A 20,083-nucleotide genomic window follows, 5' to 3' on the forward strand; every position below is an offset into this window, starting at 1 on the left:
CTGCCATCTCAATCTCAACCTGCATAGATCCACACTGTCCCACTCTGGTCCCATCTGGTACCTGCCCCCTTCCCAGCTGCACCTGGGCTTGAGCCCTATGGAAGGGCATGGAAACCATTTGACCGTGACCCTACACCTATCCATGCACATATGCACATATACGTACTCACGCATGTATACTATACATATGCATTCACTCATGCATGCTTTACACACACTTCCACCTCCAACAGTGTGTTTCTGGCCTAGCTTTATACTGGAGGAGTTGAAGAACATGAGGAGGGGGGAGAAGTGGGGTGGAGCTCCTGGGTCCACTGCCCACTGGCCCTCAGCTGTGTCTGGGGCACAGATGACCCAAAACCCAGCCCCCACCTCACAGGACCTCCATTGGCACAGCCCTGACCTAATTTATACTGAAAGATCCACTGCCAAGGCCTACAAAACGCCCACCCCCGTCTGCTATATAACATAGAATATCAGCTGGACGTTTCTTTTCTTGCGTTCTTGTGTTTGGTTTACTCTGACTTGGTATTTATTTTATATTGTTTAAGGGAACATAGGATGTTTTACATATGTTGTCCATATTTCCGTGCGTGTTTGCAAGTCTGTCTCAAATATTTTTTTGACAGATGTTCCTAGTGTCATATCAGCAAAACAGAAACATCTCAGAGGAAAAACAGAAGATTACAGATTAAACAGTCACAACCCATCTGTGAGGTATCATGTAGCAAGGTTAATGTGCTGATATTGTAACAAAGCTTCTGGCAGGCAGCTCAACAGCTAGTGTCTGTGTAAATGAGGTTGGCAGGTGTTGCTAACTGTGCTCAGAATGTAGCCTCAGTCCCAAATCAACTGCAAGAATACTGTACAAAATAGTGCAAAAACATTGTATTTATGTTGAATAAATCTTTTCCTCTTACTGTATTTCAACATTTGTGTCTGTTTGTTGAGGTCACTCACACACACACACACACACACACACACACACACACACACACACACACACACACACACACACACACACCCTTGTTTACGTCCGATCATGCTTCACTTTATGCTGAACAACGTCTCCAAATATATATATATATATTTTTTTTTATCCAGAGCAACTTACAGGCTCTCCCATGATTGATGGAATGTCCATTAAGGCTATGACATCACTTCCTGGCCCACGTAGATCACCGAGGGGCTTGAATCGTCTCATACTGTGATAGTGATATGGCAGGAAGCCTCCTGACCAACACCGCTACACTGGATCAGTTACACCCCAGGTCCCCCTGTCCCACTCACAATGGAAAGCCTTCATAAAGGTGTGTGGCAGCATCTCCTGCTGTCTTATCAATGGAATATCACACAGAGTGGGGAAGAGTAAAAGTTGAGCAGGCTATTGTCTTCCCTTACAGTAAAAACACATGGTTTCATATGTGAAATTTGACGTGAAAACATGTATTTTTGGAACTCTTCAAATGTGCATGTTATCAAATTAACTTCACATGAGATTAGATGATAATAATATAATAATAATAATATATGCCATTTAGCAGACGCTTTTATCAAAGCGACTTACAGTCATGTGTGCATACATTCTACGTATGGGTGGTCCCGGGATCGAACCCACTACCCTGGCGTTACAAGCACCATGCTCTACCAACTGAGCTACAGAAGGACCATCACTTCACGTGTCCAATATTAGGAAGATGATCCTAATGTTTGGTATACTCAGTGTAGATCTAGTGTAGTAGAAATACTCCAAATGAATGACAATAATGTAATCTAATGTGCCTTCAGAAAGTATTCACATCCCTTGACTTTTTCCACATTTTTTTGTGTTACAGCCTGAATTTAAAATGGATTATATTGCAAGGTTGTGTCACTGGCCTAACAAGGTTGTGTCACTGGCCTAAAGATCAGGTTTCATGTTTCTACAACTTTATTGGAGTCCACCTGTGGTAAATTCAATTGATTAGACATGATTTGGAAAGTTACACACCTGTCTATATAAGGTCCCATAGTTGACAGTGCATGTCAGAGCAAAAACCAAGCCATGAGGTCGAAGGAATTGTCCATTGAGCTCCGAGACAGGATTGTGTCGAGAAACAGATCTGATGGCCGCCCGGCCAAACTGAGCAATTGGGGCAGGAGGGCCTTGGTCAGGGAGGGGACCAACAACCTGATGGTCACTATAACAGAGCTCCAGAGTTCCTCTGTGGAGACGGGAGAACCTTTCAGACGGACAACCATCTCTGCAGCACTCAACCAATCAGGCCTTTATGGTAGACTGGCCAGACGGAAGCCACTCCTCAGTAAAAGGCACATAACAGCCCGCTTTGAGTTTCCCAAAAGGCAGCTAAAGGACTCTTAGACCATGAGAAACAAGATTATCTGGTCTGATGAAATCAAGATTGAACTCTTGGGCCTGAATGCCAAGCGTCACATCTGGAGGAAACCTTGCACCATCCCTACGGTGAAGCATGTTGGTGGCAGCATCTTGCTGTGGGATGTTTTTCAGCGGCAGGGCCTGGGAGAATAGTGAAAGATGAACGGAGCAAAGTACAGTACAGAGACTTCCTTGATGAAAACCTGCTCCAGAGCGCAGGTTGGAAGGTTCACCTTCCAACAGGACAACGACCCTAAGCACACTGAAAATGGCTGTGCAGCGACGCTCCCGATCCAACCTGACAGAGCTTGAAAGGATATGCAGAGAAGAATGGGAGAAACTCACCAAATACAGGTGTGCCAAGCTTTTAGTGTCATAGCCAAGAAGACTCGAGGCTGTAATTGCTGCCAAAGGTTCTTCAACAAAGTGCTGAGTAAAGGGTCTGAATGCTTATGTAAATATTATATTTTTTATTAAATTGTTTATACATTTGCAAAAATGTGTTTAAACCTGTTTTTACTTTGTTGTTATAAGATATTGCGTGTAGAATGATCTGGGGGAAAATACTATTTCATCCATTTTAGAATAAGGCTGCAACGTAACAGAACGTGGAAAAAGTCAAGGGGTCTGAATACTTTCTGAATGTACTGGATGTAACCTTTCACACATGTTACATACAGGTTATCCAGTAACTCCCACCCTTATTCATTCATTCAAGAGAGGATTGCGAGAGAGGGAAAGAAATCAGACGAAGTCTGAAGAAGAAGAAGAAGAAGAAGAAGAAGAAGAAGAAGAAGAAGAAGAAGAAGAAGAAGAAGAGAAGCTGACCAGGGGCGAAGTGAAGTGCCCCAGCTACAGCATGATGAATAATGAATTAGTGGCTGATATCCTGTGACTGAGGCTGGGAGAGAGTACTTCCTCCCTGGGCAGGAGTGGGGCTTGAATACTTCTGCATAATTCATGCCAAAGTCAGGCTGTTTAAAATGACTCCATATTGGGATTGAAGTGCAAGATTATCTTTCCACAGTTATGAAAATATTACACATTTTATAACGCAATGTTGGAGGTGATACAATGGCAATGTGCAGAGAGATACGAGAGTCGGTTTTCATATAGGCCTATTCTTTTTGCTTAGTTAAAATTCTTAAAGAGCAATGGCAGTTAGGCTGCTTCTACTTTACGTATTGAGAGCAGTGCTCCTCAAAGCATTCCTTGGAGCACGGCACTCCAACCCTGTTCCTGGAGAGCTACCCTCCTGTAGGTTTTTTCTCCAACCCCGGTTGTAACTACATGTAGCCTGACCCAGCTTTTCAACCAGCTAATTATTATACTAGCTAACAAAATTATAAACGCAACATGTGATGTGTTGGTCCCATGTTTCATGAGCTGAAATAAAAGATCCCACGAATGTTCCATAAGCACAAAACACTTATTGCTCTCAAATGTGGTGCGGTGCACACGTTTGTTTATTGTTTATCTGTTTGGGGTGCAGGTAGCCTAGTGGTTAGAGCGTTGGACTTGTAACCGAAAGGTTGCAAGATTGAATCCCTGAGCTGACAAGGTAAAAATCTGTCGTTCTGCCCCTGAACAAGGCAGTTAAGCCACTGTTCCTAGGCCGTCATTGAAAATAAGAACTTGCCTAGTTAAATAAAGGTAAAATAAAATATTGCTGTTATTGAGTATTTCCCCTTTGCCAAGATGATACTGTACATCCACATGACAGGTGTGGCATATAAAGAAGCTGATCAAACAGCATGATCATTACACATGTGCACCTTGTGCTGGGGATAATTAAAGTCCACTCTAGAATGTGCAGTTTTGTCACACAACACAATACCACAGATGTCTCAAGGGAGCGTGCAGTTGGCATGCTGACTGCAGGAACGTCCACCAGAACTGTTGCCAGAGAATTGCATGTTCATTTCTCTACCATAAGCCGCCTCCAAAGTCATTATAGAGAATTTGTCTGTACGTCCAACCGGCATCACAACCGCAGACCACGTGTAACCACACGAGCCCAGAACCTCCACATCCGGCTTCTTTACCTGACAGATTGTCTGAGACCAGCCACCCGGACAGCTGATGAAACTGAGGAGTATTTATGTCTGTAATAAAGCTCTTTTGTGGGGAAAAACTCATTCTGATTGGCTGAGTCTGGCTCCCCAGTGGGTGGGCCTGGCTCCCAAGTAGGTGGGCCTCCCAGGTCCACCCATGGCTGTGCCCCTGCCCAGTCATGTGAAATCCATAGATTAGGGCCCTATGAACTTATTTCAGTTGAATGATTTTCTTATAAGAACTGTAACTCAGAAAAATCGATGAAATCGTTGAAAGTTGTGTTTATATTTTTGTTCAGTATATATAATCAGGTTTGCTACTTTAGGGTTGGAGTGAAAACCTAAAGGACTGTAGCTCTCCAGGAACAGGGTTGGAGAGCCCAGCCTTAGAGGTTAGACTCAATATCATTGTGCAAATATTTTTAAAGAGCCCCTCAAAATGTAGGTAAATGTTTGTATATCGTATGTCTGTTTGGTCAGAATGATGGAAAAAGTTTAAATAAAAAGACTGACTGCATATACTATAACCACTGTCGTGTAAATCCTTAAATAGGACAGGTGAACATAGAATATCATATCATGGAATACGGAGTCCCTCTAGTATTCTCTGAATGTTCTGTCTGTCTCGTCTGTTTTTCTTTTTTCATGCTGGGATTCTGGTTTCACAAATGTGGAAAAGTAATATTCTCGACACCTGTCTTTTCAAGCGAAATATATTATCCAGGACAGGGTTATGATATTTACTTATCTTTATACAGTTGTCAATTTACACATGCAGAGATGGATTTTCCACCTCCCACAAGACTAACTGGGTCCCCGGAATCGTTTGGCCAAGTCAGCTCCCAAAAAAGTGGAAACCACTGCCTGGCTGTGGCCCGGCCCATCAGCTAACCGCTAATCCATGTGTTTTATACATTAGACGCTCTGCCTGGCTTTGTTCTACAGGGGATATGCTGCCCCATCTCCTTCTCACACTGCAACCTAGAGGATTATATTGAAGTCCAGGGGATTTATCTAACTGCGTTTAATTAGCCCTGTGTCAGACCTATGCCATATGGATTGGCCTGTGGATCTGATAGCCGAGCCTCCAGATGTGGAGGGCCAGACCAGGCGGGCTTCAGTGTGGTACTCTGAGGAACTGATAGGAGAAAGAGCTGGGGCGTATGGCAAGAGCGACAGTGTCTGTGTCTGTGGCGGTTTCCCCCCCTGAGGAGAAATCGATTGCCACGCGGCAACCCAGACCTCTCTCTTATATCCATGACAGAGTTGGAGCAGTGGGGGCCATAATTCACTCTGCCCTTGGTTAGGTTTAAGCGGATTGTGGGTCAGGAAGTCTTTCCTTTGGCGAGATGTAACCCCACTGATATACATTCTCCACTGAAGAGCATTATTAGTGTGCGTCCTCTCGGTTTTGTCTGCTGAGGACTGCAGAAGACTTAGGGAAGACACGGACACAGGTGGTGGGATGTGGATAGTAAAGTATCAGATCCATTAGTTTCATGATTGTAAATCGTATACTCACATTCCAAATGGTTAACATTAGTGGGTCAGTCAAATTTATTGAAAGATTGAATAGGTCCTAGAAGTGAAGTCTGCTGAAAAACAACAGGGAGCATACAAGAGGTTCCATACACTGGTGGTCCCATACAGAGAAGACTGGAACATGAACTTCATATTAGGGAGAGGATTACTGCCATTGGAACGTATACAGTGCCAACCATCCAGTAGTTGTAGTAATACAGTGAAACTCTATTGAGGATATTATGCAAAATGAAATTCAAAACGTAGCAAAGCAAATGTTTATCCTTCAAAAGAGGTTGTCATGTGAAATCTCCCAAGCGTACTCTCCTGTTACAGAAAAAAAGGAATCTGGTTTTCTCATAATGGGACCGTTATTATGCCATTGTGTTTATGGTGGGCGAAATAAGTTGTTATTCCTGCGGGGAGGGCTTAGAAATGTGTCTCTGTAATTTGTGTACCATGGCATTGTCATCACGAGTTACTGTAAAAGAGGGCTGCCTGCCTGAAATGCGATCCGCTCACAAATGAAAAGCATACAATACCAAATCCCCACAGAGAGGGAGCTTTTGGCCCATAAAGGAGTGTTGATGGAGAAATGGCTGTAAAGGAACGTAATGAAATGCTGCTGCCTGCTGCTGTCTTGACTCACTTAATCAGTGTTAAGCTACTGTGACATGCTCCTCCATCGACAGATTGGTATGGAAAGTGATAGATAAGCACACATACTGTATTTGTTTGTGTGTATGTGTGAGAGTCTGTGCGTGCATGTGAACGCATGCAAGCACTCTTGTGAATGTACACGTGTGTGAGAGACAATGTGCCGTGGAAAGTATTTTCCCACTTTCCAATTTTCTCTATTTTTGCATTTGTCAGATCTTCAATCAAAACCTAATATTACAAAAAGAAGACCTGAGTGAACAAATAACCTAAAAAATTGATACTTATTTGATTTATTTAATAAACAAAGTTATGCAACACCCAATTCCACTGTGTGAAAAAGTTTCCCCCTTATACTAGTTGACTGGTTGTGCCACCTTCAGCTGCAATGACTGCAACCAAAACTTCCTGTAGTTGTTGATCAGTCTCTCATATTGCTCTGGAGGAATTTTGGCCCACTCTTCCATGCAGAACTGCTTTAACTCAGTCGTCCAGGTCCTGAGGCAGCAAAGCATCCACAAACCATCACACTACCACCACCATGCCGTTTGGAAAACAGTGTTTGCTTTTCACCAGACATAAAGGAACCCATTTCATTCAGAAAGTTGAATCAAGTTTGCCAAAAAAATAGCCCCTGGAAGCACCTGGATGATTGTCAAGACTTCTGCAAGAATATTCTATGTACAGATGACTCACAAGTGGAACTTTAAAGATGAAATGGGTCACATTATTTCTGGCGAAAAGCAAACATTGCATTCCACAGTAAGAACCTCACACCAACGGTCAAGCATGTTGGTGGTAGTGTGATGGTTTGTGGTGCTTTAGGACCTGGACGACTTGCCATCATTGAAGGAACCTTGAATTCTGCTCTGTATAAGAGAATTCTAAAGTAGAACTTCAGGCCATCCTGAAGCTGAAGTGCAGCTGGGTCATGCAGCAAGACAATGATCCAAAACACACAAGCAAGTCTACATCAGAATGGCTGAAAAGCAGCACATTTCTAGTTTTGAATTGTCCTACTGTATTTAAAGTCCAGACCTAAACCCGATTGAGACATTGTGGCAGAACCTGAAATGAGCAATTTATGCACAAAACCCCACAAATGTCAGTGGGTTAAATTAGTTCTGCTTGGAAGAGTGGGCCAAAATTCCTCCACAGAGATGTGAGAGACTGATCAACAACTACAGAAAGTGTTTGGTTGCAGTCATTGCAGATAATTGTGGCACAACCAGTTAGAGTGTAAGGGGGCAATTACTTTTTTACACAGGGGCATTGGGTGTTTTGCATAACTTTGTTTATTAAATAAGTCAAATAAGTATCACATTTTTGTGTTCTTTGTTCACTCAGGTCCCCTTTATCTAATATTAGATTTTGGTTGAAGATCTGATAACATTCAGTGTCAAACATATGCAAAAATAGAGAAAATCAGAAAGTGGGTAAATACTTTTTCACGGCACTGTACCTGGAAACATTGTGGATTGGTGTCATGGTTAAGATTATTGTGTGATTTGCTTTGAATGTCTAAATCCAATTCTGTAACATTTCATAAACAATGGTGGAGTCACATTAATTCCACTAGCTTTTCATTTGTCCAGCCTAGCACACAGAGAGCTTTGCATCTCCCACTAGGTCAGAAGGTTTCAAAAAGCAACAAGGGGTCCAATCAACCGAGCTCCACTGCAGACTAACCCTAGACGTCCTTGACATCCAACACAACGACACAGCGTTGATTCAGAGACAGAAGACCTGTGACAACCAGCTCTATCAACTCCACTTGACTTTAAGCTCTGACAATTACTGCATACTACTTCTTCACAATGGCCCACCAGCCCAGCTATACTACCACCCTACTCTGTGGGGTTCAGAGCAGATTCAACACACAATTAGTCAAGTACAAAACGAACTGGGCCACCGGAATGATGTAATTATAGGCCAGTGGCTGCAAATGCCACGAGCTGAGCGATTAATAATGGCCTTGTACCCAGGGCAACCTTTCGTCTGGGAGATAATTTGTGTAATATCCCGAAGAACAACACCAGAGACAGGAAGACATTGCAGAAGCTGAACTCCCATCAAACACCATAGGCCTCTCAGGTGAAGAGAGAGAGACAGAAAGAGCGAGCTAGGGAGTGAGAGAGAGAGAGAGAGAGAGAGAGAGAGAGAGAGAGAGAGAGAGAGAGAGAGAGAGAGAGAGAGAGAGAGAGAGAGAGAGGAAGAGATGAAAAACTTGGCTGGGATTATTACTGTAAGGTAGTGATCCCCCCATTAATTACTCTATCACTCACTGGTTAGCTGTCAGAACTGTGTAGTGTAGTACAATACATCCAAGGCTATCTGCATGTCCATGTAACTGTATAATCATGGTGTGTTTAGTGTGGTATTTACTCAATTTTTATTGGGAATACTTCCTGTCTGGAGATATATGAAATATATGTGTTTAAACCACTGTTTACTGTTTTGGAGAATGCATGGTTCTGGTACCAGTTCCAACAAACATTTTATCTTAAAAACCAATATGTGGACACCATAGATTGAAATGGCTTGTGATAGGTGGCAGCCCTGATCCTCACGTCCTGTTTGAAGCAGGATTATGAAATCTGACAACACTTGAAGCTGAGATGTCCCTCCTACCATTTCATTCGCTCTTCCAACTGCCCATCAACTCCTGGCTGAACTCTACATCTCAGCCACTAACATATTCCTAGACTCCTTACATAGTAAACTTTCTTGGAGTATGCAGCATTACTAGTCATTGTTTATGGCCCTCTCAGGAGAATTACTTTAGGGGATTACATAGATTACATTTTCGATTACATTTAAGAGCTTAAAAGGATTTCCCCCATGAAACATACCTTGTCAAACATGTTCATATCTTGGAAGTGTCCCAAACTCAAGGTGTGTCCATGTCCCACTGTCCCATGTTTGTTCCATATATCGATGAAAACGTATTGATTCCTAGAAGCCATTAAATGCTGTTTACCACAGCGCCCTTCATTTTATTACAGGTAACAAATCCAGTACAGATCACTGCATTCTTTACCAGAAAGTAGGAAGGACAGGCCCTTTTTGAAGTATTGTATGTCGACTCACTGCTCTCAGGGATGGCTAACTTTGGAAATCCCTTCGGTCTACTCAGAGTTAGGTAAATCAGCTTTAAGTTTCTTTGCACCCCATGTAAATAACAATCTACAGAGTTCCCTACAATCAAAAAAGGTTCTATCTAGATTAGAACCTAAAAGGGATTTTTTGCTGTCCTCATAGATGAAAACTTTGAAGAACTCCTTTTGGTTCCATGTAGAACTCTTTTGGTTTCAAGTAGGCCTCTACCTGGAACCAAAAATGTATTTTACCTAGAACCAAAAAGGGTTCTCCTATCAGGATAACCAAAGAACTCTTTTGGAACCCTTTTTTATAAGAGTGTGCAACTGGATGTACTGGTGCCTTTTGGACAGTCCATGATTGGGGATCTCTTTTTTGAGGAATGTGATTGTTTTTCTTGAGTGTGTTTGTAATTTGGTGTATTTTATATTGCATTCTTTTGTAATTTGTGCAGGGCTCCCTTGCAAAATAGACCCCCGTCTCAGTGGGACTGCCTGTTAAAATAAAGGTTAAAAATAAAACATTATAATATAAAGAAATATATAGATGAAACCAAATGGATATATTAATTTAAGTATGGAGAACAATACATTTACAGCTAGCTTAGGAGTTTACCTTTCAACCTACCGTGCCTTCAGAAATAATTAATTCCGCTTGACTTATTCCACATTTGTTTGTGTTACAGCCTGAATTCAATATGGATTACATTTTTAAAAATCTCACCCATCTACACACAATACTTCTACTTTGTAGAAGAACCTTTGGCAGCAATTACAGCTGTGAGTCTTTCTGGGCAAGTCTCTAAGATCTTTCCACACCTGGATTGTGCAACCTTTCCCATTATTAAAAAAAAATACATCTAAAGCTCTGTCAAGTTGGTTGTTGATTATTGCTAGACAGCCATTTTCAAGTGTTGCCATAGATTTCAAGTATATTTAAGTCAAAACTGTATCTCAGCCACACAGGAATATTCACTGTCTTCTTGGTAAGCAACTCCAGTGTAGATTTGGCCTTGTGTTTTAGGTTATTGTCTTGCTGAAAGGGGAATTCATCTCCCAGCATCTGGTGGAAAGCAGACTCAACCAGGTTTTCCTCTATGATTTTGCCTGTGCTTAACTCCATTCCATTTTTTTTTATCCTAAAAAACTCCCCAGTCCTTTACTATTACAGGCATACCCATAACATGATGCAGCCACCACTATGCTTCAAAATAATGAGAGTGGTACACAGTCATTTGTTGTTTTGTATTTGTATTTAGGACAAAACATTAGTTGCTTTGCCACATTTTTTTGCGCTATTACTTTAGTGCCTTGTTGCAAACAGGATGCATGTTTTGGAATTATTTTATTTCCATCTTTTCGTCATTTTAGTTTGTATTGTGGAGTAAATACAATGTTGTTTATCCATCCTATCACAGTCATTAAACTCTGCAACTGTTTTAAAGTCACCATTGGCCTCATGGCAAAATTCCTGAGCAGGAGGTTCTTTCCTTTCTGGCAACTGAGTTAGGAAGGATGCCTGTATCTTTGTAGTAACTGGGTATATTGATGCACCATCCAAAGTGTAACTTCACCATGCTCAAACCGATATTCAGTGTCTGCTTTTTATTTATTTTTTACCCATCTACCAATTGTTGCCCCACTTTGTGAGGCATTGAAAAACATCCCTGGTCTTTGTGGTTGAATCTGTGTTCGAAATGCACTGCTCTACTTAGATAATTCTATGTGTTACAGAGATGAGGTAGTCATTAGAAAATCACATTAAACACTATTATTGCACAGAGTGAGTCCTTGCAACTTATTATGTGACTTGTCAATCAAATGTTTACTCCTGAACGTATTAGGTTTAATTAATACATTTCAGATTAAAAAATGTAATACATTTTTCAAAATGTCTAAATACATAATTCCATTTTGACATTACGGGGTATTGTGTGTAGGCCAGAGACACAACATCTCAACAAACTGTAGAAAAGGTCAAGGGGTGTGAATACTTTCTGAAGGCATTGTATGTCCTTAGGTGGAAACATTGGAAGTTGCTTGTTTGCTTGTTTGATAACTCTGTTCCATGTGATTTGGGTGACAGAGAAAATGTGGTGACTCATCAGATCAAGAAGTCAAATATACATATAATGGAATAAAATGCATATAACCTATTTTCTTCAAAACAAACAGTGACCTCTTTCTCTGCTTACGTGTTGGAGGTATTTTAAAGGTCAAACAAATCTCCAATTCAGGTACAGTAATGCAACAGTATAATTCAGTCTCCATTAGAAGACCATGGGCATGATCCTGCTTCAACGGGGCCTCAGCTTTCACAGGCCCTGAACCTGTTACCTTTTGACTGCTGGGGAAGTCAAGGTGTCGCACAGACACAAATTCATTTTGAGCTTCTAATTGGCTTAGTGTGGAATGCTAGGAAGACTCCATATTTATACTTCTTCAGTCGTAATCAAATTACATTGGGATCTTTATGTGTTTGTCACATTGTCCCTAACTCCCTAGAATGTCTTCAGTAATTTGGCCGAGATGCATTCCTCCTACTCAAAGAGGAGAGTGAAGATGTCATTTTGAGGGGATTATTGGGATCTTTAATGCATCTTTGGGGAGTGTAAAATAAGACTAAAACACAGAGGCTGTCCTAACTTTCTCTAGCTCCTTCTTTTACTCTCTCTCATATTCCTCCTCAAAGCACCGAAATACATATTATGTGCTTGTCAAGATGGATAAACCCCCACGGCCAAATGTTCAGATGAAAACAAATAACTAGGAGACGTTAATGTAATGGTTTCTGCCAGAGAAAGGCTTTAACAGGAACATAAACACTTCCTGGAGATGTGCCTCCATGTGCTAAATCCCTCTCGCTTTTGTTAGCGACTCATTCAACTTCAGGACCATTTCATACTGCACTGTGATGGGATGTCACCAATGGAGACACGCTTAAAACTACTCGCTGACACGCTTTGGAGCGCTAAACACATAAGAAAGAAAGACATTTGCCAATACACCCTCCTCTACCTACTGCATCTAAATAGAGATAAATCCTCTCATCATTACATTTTTTTTAATTTTTTTTATTTTTTTTAACAAAACTCCCACAAACTTCTATTCCATTTATTGACCTTGGTATAATGTTCCAGACTGATCAGACACAAAATAAAAACAGAAAGGGAGGTGGCCAAAGAAGAAAATAGTACCTTATTACGTCAACAAAAATGTCCAGGATGCTTTTTGTCTGTACCGGTGGGTTTTTCTGTTTATACCGGTGGGTTTTTCTGTCTGTACCAATGTTTTTTTTTGGTCTGTACCGCTGGCTTTTTCAGTCTTTACCGGTGAGGTTTTCAGTCTTTACCGGTGGGCTTTTCAGTCTTTACCGGTGGGCTTTTCAGTCTTTACCGGTGGGCTTTTCAGTCTTTACCGGTGGGCTTTTCAGTCTTTACCGGTGGGCTTTTCTCTGGGGCTGCATGGGCTTTTATTTCACTCGAGAAAAGCCCCACACTGTCACAACGCTCCCACATACTTCCTGGCCAGGCCAGTTTCTCCTTAGTCAAGTTTTCCCATGGTATAGCTTGGCTGGCCCCCTGGTGGCCCTCAAGCGCTGACAGAGGAAGTGAAGATGCTCTTAACTAATATACTGTATGTATTAATGATGACTTATTTCCTTATGTCCATTGTGTCTGTTACAGGTTTAACCGTATTCAACCTAATTACAAAGAGTTTGTTATGATGTACTTTATGCGTCCTCATCAATTATTGTAATTGTTTTGCCCCTTTTCCTCCTCAATCTCATGGTATCCAATTGGTTCGCCAGTGGAAACATCAGATTCAAGGTCATACAGTACAGCAACTCCCGTACGGACTCGGGAGAGGCGAATGTCGAGAGCGTGCGTCCTCCGAAATACAACCCAGCCAAGGCACACTGCTTCTTGACACAACGCCTGCTTAACCCGGAAGCCAGCTGCACCAATGTGCCGGAGAAAACACCATACACCTGGCGACCGCCGCATAAGTCGCTAGTGCGCGATTGGATAGGAACATCCCTGACAGTCAAACCCTCCCCTAACCCGGATGACGCTGGGCCAATTGTGTGCCGCCCCATGGGTCTCAGCTAGCACTGCGATGCAGTGCCTTAGACCACTGTGCCACTACGTGTCCTCATTTAATCACTGGATATACCCACATCCACCACATAGAGACACTTTGTGAAAGTATTGAAGAGATATTTCATAACATGAAAATACACACACTCATACACACATACCTAACCTTTCCATTCTGCCTCTTTCAGCAAAGGCACTTTGTAAAAGCTTGAGAAAGACAGGGAGAGATTGAGAAAAATAGAGAGAGAGAGCAAGAGAGAGTGAGAGATACGTATTGAGAGAACAAGCTTTAAATTCTCCTCTTTTAAAATATTTAACTGAGAGGACATCCAAGTTTCCCTGCTCTTAACAATTTCCCAGAGTTCTTTAGTCTCCACTTAGTCTGCATGGACACACCCAAGTCCATTTCTCATTTTTCAATTAAAACCTAGCGTCTCTTTCAGCTAAATGTCACATCTATATCAACAAATCAAGTAAACCTTACATGACTTTTAACGGTTAAACAATTATTTATATTTATGTAGTGAAATGGAGCAGCTCGAGAATCGATTTCTCTTCGGCAGTCAGACGTCTAAGAGGAAAAAAGTCTATGTGATGTGGTTGAGCAGTAAAGGAAAACCTTATAGCCTGGCGGTGGGCAAATCCCAAAGACTAACACAGGTCTTGTTAAAAGGGAGCATTGAGAAGTCAGAGTTTTGGCCGAGCTGAATTTCAAAGTAATGCAATACACACAGAGCACAAATAGCCACTGGATGAAGGGCTGTAGCCATGATCTCTCTGTTCAGGGAACCAAACACCAATGCAATCTCGGCCCTGGGATGAGTTGCACCAGAATACAGACCAAACAATAAAGAGGATGGAATATGCATAAGATGGGAAATAGGTGACAATAATAGGATATAAAATCAAACTCTAGCAACCAGTAGGGATGATGGCTCTTTTTTTATTTCCTCTAAGTATCATTTAAACTGTGACTAATAAAAACATTTAAAAAGAGACTGGAGGACTGGATGAATTACATTCTATATCTGTGCTGTGAATTATCCCCGTTTTATAGGTCAGATAAAAAGCCACTACTCTTCTCTGACCAGTATTCATTTATAGTATTGTTTGACCTTGCTTCTGATGTTTCCACTGGTGAATGGGCCATGATGAGCAAAACACATATGGAATAATCCAATACATATAAGGGCTCGTATCACATCAAACTGAACATGAATTATGAAAAATATTAGAACAATTACTGTTTGGGCTGATAACTGGAGATTATTTTATCATATTCAAATGAATATATCATATTTCAAAGTATAGTTGAATTAGAACAACATTTTCAACTGAAAAATTGGTTATAGTCAAGCAATAACCTGACAATGAGACAAGTGAGGAGTGAGCAGTGACAGAGGACCAGCCATGCGATGGCATGTTGACTGATCAGTGGGCAGAGATAGAGCCTGGGCCTGTGTGTGGGCCAGTTGGCCAGGCTGAGTAGTGGCCTGCCTGGTGTTTATGTTGGCTGCTCCGACTAAATGGACCAGATCAATCACGCCTGACGGCCCCATGACACCCCCGGCAATGTTGGCAGATGCGTGGCGATCCTTCCAAGGGTTCGCCAAGCAGATGGCCCAGGCAAAGATGCCGGTGGCACACGTCCAATGCAGCCCACCCCTGTCCGTCTAGAGGTGGATAGAGAGAGAGAGCGAGAGAGACAGACATTGGTATGTGTTATGGTAGCCCAGAGCAGCATGGTTAGATTTGTATCTATGAGTGGTGGTGGTTTTGAGGGTGTGGAGGCCAGGAGGACTTGGGAGGACTGAGAGAGCAGGCGGTGCAGTATAGTGACATATTTGAGATCTGACTGGCACAGCTTCTTTCAGAGTGTGTGTCTCCCTGGTGACACTGGCAGGCCTGAGCTTAGCGGTGTCCTGAGACAGACAGGGCATGGCTGAGGCTGCTGAGAGACTGAGAGACAAGACTAAAGGAAAAGTTGACCTACATCAACTGTCTGTCACAATGTTAACTACACATACTGAAATATTTACAGAAATACAAATCATTTTGATATACACGTAAGTATTACATATGTATTAAGATATTTTTCCACCCTAAAAACAATTATCAACACCTGTTAATCCCCTCAATAGCATTTAGATGTGTTGTTATTGTGTGTTTTACTATTTATTTGATAAACAGTCATATACTACAAGCAACATTTTACAGTCTATGACCCAATTTTGCATATACTGTATCTCCCTTGAAGATTCAACAACCTGGTTCTTAGACCACCACTGTTCAGCAGACTAACAACTATACCAGATGTGGTCTCATGCAAAGGCAGGTTACATTTGAAATGATCATATTTGATTTAGGATGGATGCAAAATTCCACAAACGTTCAATAAACTCCCTGGTTTTCCCAAAATCCCAGTTGGAGGAGTCCCAGAATCAGGAGGAAGTCCGGATCAGGAGTTCTGGAAAACCAGGGAAATTATTGAAAGTTCCTGGAATTTTGCAACCCTAGTTTGCCAATAAGCCATTGGCTTTGCACCCTCAATACACATTTGAATTGCTTCTGTATTACTTTACACAAAGGAATGAAGGACTCAAAAGGGTTGTCACATTTCTTTGTTGACTTGATAACAAAGAATCCCCCCACTTCGCCTTGTAGCAGGGAAAGACTGTTGTTTTACAAAGTGCCAAATTTATGAAGCCCCCACACACTCCACAGTTACCTTAGAAATGGATATTGCTGCTTGCAATGCTTTTATTGGAAGTAATGATGTTAGAGGTACAATGACATGGAATTGATGGACAAAATGACCATGTAAAATGACACAAATCACATGCGGAATTGGACAATACAGACACCCCTTGAACATGACTATTTGTAGAATGAATAAATCAGTCTACATTTCTACAAATAGTCATGTATTAGAAATAATGATAGCGAATACAGAATTGAAAGACAACACTTACCACATAATTTCTGTACCTGGCACATCTCTTATGAGCATACCATTGAAGTCTCTTGCATATTTCTGATAATTAAACAAGAACAATAAATTAATAAACAATAAAATAATTTTGCTTCCCTCATCAAAAGTATAAAGAATGGATAGAGAAAGAGGTCAAATCATTCAAAAGCATAGACAATGCAAAGGGAACTGTAACGGTTTTCTTGGTGTGAAGGAGAGTCAGACCAGAATGCAGCGGGTAGATTGCGATCCATGTTTTAATAAACAAACGTAACACGAATCTAAATACACAAACACTACAAAAACAGCCTATACTTGTGTAAACTAACACATAGCCAGGAACAAGGACACTAAGGACAATCACCCACGACAAACTCAAAGAATATGGCTGCCTAAATATGGTTCCCAATCAGAGACAACGATAAACACCTGCCTCTGATTCAGAACCACTCCAGACAGCCATAGACTTTGCTAGAACACCCCACTAGCTACAATCCCAATATTTACACACCACATACAAAAACCCATGCCACACCCTGGCCTGACCCAATACATGAAGATAAACACAAAATACTTCGACCAGGGCGTGACAGGAACGCAGGCAGGGTCTTTCTCAGAAAATAGAACCTTTTCATTAATCACTTCATCGTTTTGATTCCAACGTAAATTTAGCAATGATGGTAAAACTAAGCTTTTTTTTTTTTTTACTCCCGAAATGACTTCAGAGGGAAACTGAACCTATGGGAAAGCAGTTCATTCATCACTTCCTATAAGCCTGATCTTGACCAGCACAGGGTAGAGTCCTATAACACATCCAAATATTTATCGGAGTCATCTCGTCGGCCCAGGTTTCGGCCCTTGCTCTGGACACTGTAACTAATTGGGTGTTTTTTGTTGTTGTTATCGCTCTCCTCTCCCAGTGGTTGAAATGTAAACAGGGTGTATGAAAGTGCCCTTATGGCACTGAGGAAAAATCGCAAGGCCACTATGGCACTTACCAGGCATGTCTTATAAATAAGTAATGGCCCTGGACATGTAGTGGTTAGTCGTGGTGGAAGCAGGTCCCTGCATCAACCCCACCTCTGTTCGCGCTGTGCACTTTTCAGAAGATGGTGGCTGGTTGGGGGGGGTAAAAGGCCCCTACACAGGTCTGGCTCTGTTCACTGTCATGGCTCTACTACTGTTAATAATAGCATGTGTCCTCTTTCCTGATAGAAGGCCATGCCTTTTTTCCCCAACCTTCCTTTATTTGACAACAAAATTGAGTTGCTGTTGTAACCATTAAATCCATGGAGGACACTACACAGGTTCCTGGGTGTTAGCTTAAGGAATTACAACATGCTGTTTCTTTAACACGGTGACCAGAGGATTCAAAGGCCCAAAGTAGGCATGGAAAAGTACATTTGGTCCCATCACTGACTCATACAGTATGTCATAGTTATTTTGTTGCCTTTGGTATTTGTTTTAATGTCTGATATTCTCCTATGCACGCGCATTCTCAACGTGCACGCGCAGTTACAAGCCGGCTAGAGTTAGCTGCAGGTGAATGGGTCCGGATGAAAACTGAGCTGGGATGTGAAGCTGATTAGCTTTAGAAAATCCTGAGTAGATCTAGCATGCTTCATAGGATACCCCTCTGGATGGACAACGATCTTGTTTACTGTTTCATCATCTCTCAAAACCACACTCTGCATTATTAATGGACAAGAAGGAGGAGGACCGTCAGAGCTATGGTTGTCTGCAGTGCTGCCTGACTAAAAAACACAAATGAATAAGGCTATTGCCTGTGCAGTGTGCATCTAGATAACCAACAGTTACCACCCCGAGGCCAACATTTTTTTTCTCCAAAACAGCCCTCTCAATACTCAACATTTGACAAATGACCATAACATTTGGAATAGACAGAACAGCACTTGTGCACCACATTTTCCTGTTTACTGCCTTCTCATGGACATCGTCAAAAAACATTACACAACAACACAATTTGTTGTTCAGACACAACATTGCTTTGAGGAGGATTGTTTACAATAATACAATAGCCTCTTAAAAATATAAATCTAGTTAGTATATAGCCATATTATGCTGTAAATTAATTCCAAGTATACAGTGAACAAGTTGAATTGTGTCTAACCTGTTGCCAGGCTACAGACAACCTGCTTATGGAGCCTCCTGCGGAGACTGAATAAAGAAGCAACAGATAGATAGTTCAGCTCTGTCAACAGACCTCTGAAAATAACATCTTCAGGTCAATTCTGTTTGCACTTCTCTCCTATAAAGGGGTCCATGGGAGGCGATTGCCACGCGGTCTATAGCCACAGGCCAAAGAGTCTCGGGCCACGGCCCATCTGACTGTCCCTCTGTGTGTGTGTGTGTGTGTGTGTGTGTGTGTGTGTGTGTGTGTGTGTGTGTGTGTGTGTGTGTGTGTGTGTGTGTGTGTGTGTGTGTGTGTGTGTGTGTGTGTGTGTGTGTGTGTGTGTGTGTGTGTGTGTGTGTGTGTGTGTGTGTGTGTGAGGGCCCAGTATAGGGCTGAGAGAACAACAAGCCCTTTTACTAGACACACACTGCCCCTGCGGTGGTCAGAACACAATTTACTCAAGCCACAGATAAGTAAGATGACCTCAGAAATCCCTACTGTATTACTCCCCCCCCTCCCATGGTCAACTGTGATCTGATCTGTGAGAGTGATTGAGTTAAGGTATGGCGTGAGGTTAAATTAGGAATGTGATGAGAATCAAGGCTCTGAACAAACTTTATTTAACTCTTTGCAAACTGGAAACCATTTATCCGGAGGCTGCATTCATTGTAGCTGGGGATTTTAACAAAGCTAATCTGAAAACAAGACTCCCGAAATTTTATCAGCATATCGATTGCGCAACCAGGGGTGGTAAAACCTTGGATCATTGTTACTCTTCCGCGACGCATATAAGGCCCTGCCCCGCCCCCCTTTCGGAAAAGCTGACCACGACTCCATTTTGCTGATCCCTGCCTACAGGCAGAAACTAAAACAAGAGGCTCCCACGCTGAGGTCTGTCCAACGCTGGTCCGACCAAGCTGACTCCACACTCCAAGACTGCTTCCATCACGTGGACTGGGACATGTTTCGTATTGCGTCAGATAAAAAATATTGACGAATACGCTGATTCGGTGTGCGAGTTCATTAGAACGTGCGTCGAAGATGTCGTTCCCATAGCAACGATAAAAACATTCCCTAACCAGAAACCGTGGATTGATGGCAGCATTCGCGTGAAACTGAAAGCGCGAACCACTGCTTTTAATCAGGGCAAGGTGTCTGGTAACATGTCCGA

At 42.0% G+C, this 20,083-nt stretch overlaps 1 long non-coding RNA gene across 1 annotated transcript; it reads right to left on the minus strand.

Moving 5' to 3' along the window:
- Nucleotides 1-12,847: 12,847 nt before the first annotated feature.
- On the minus strand, nucleotides 12,848-19,403 carry LOC118394200 (uncharacterized). Its single transcript, XR_004827682.2, has 3 exons — nucleotides 17,004-19,403; nucleotides 16,780-16,841; nucleotides 12,848-15,480 (listed from the first exon to the last, which is right to left on the minus strand). It is a non-coding gene; the product is annotated as an uncharacterized LOC118394200 (long non-coding RNA).
- Nucleotides 19,404-20,083: the final 680 nt, after the last annotated feature.

The sequence above is a fragment of the Oncorhynchus keta genome, chromosome 14, assembly GCF_023373465.1.
Source record: "Oncorhynchus keta strain PuntledgeMale-10-30-2019 chromosome 14, Oket_V2, whole genome shotgun sequence".
In the NCBI taxonomy this organism is placed as follows: Eukaryota; Metazoa; Chordata; class Actinopteri; order Salmoniformes; family Salmonidae; genus Oncorhynchus; species Oncorhynchus keta.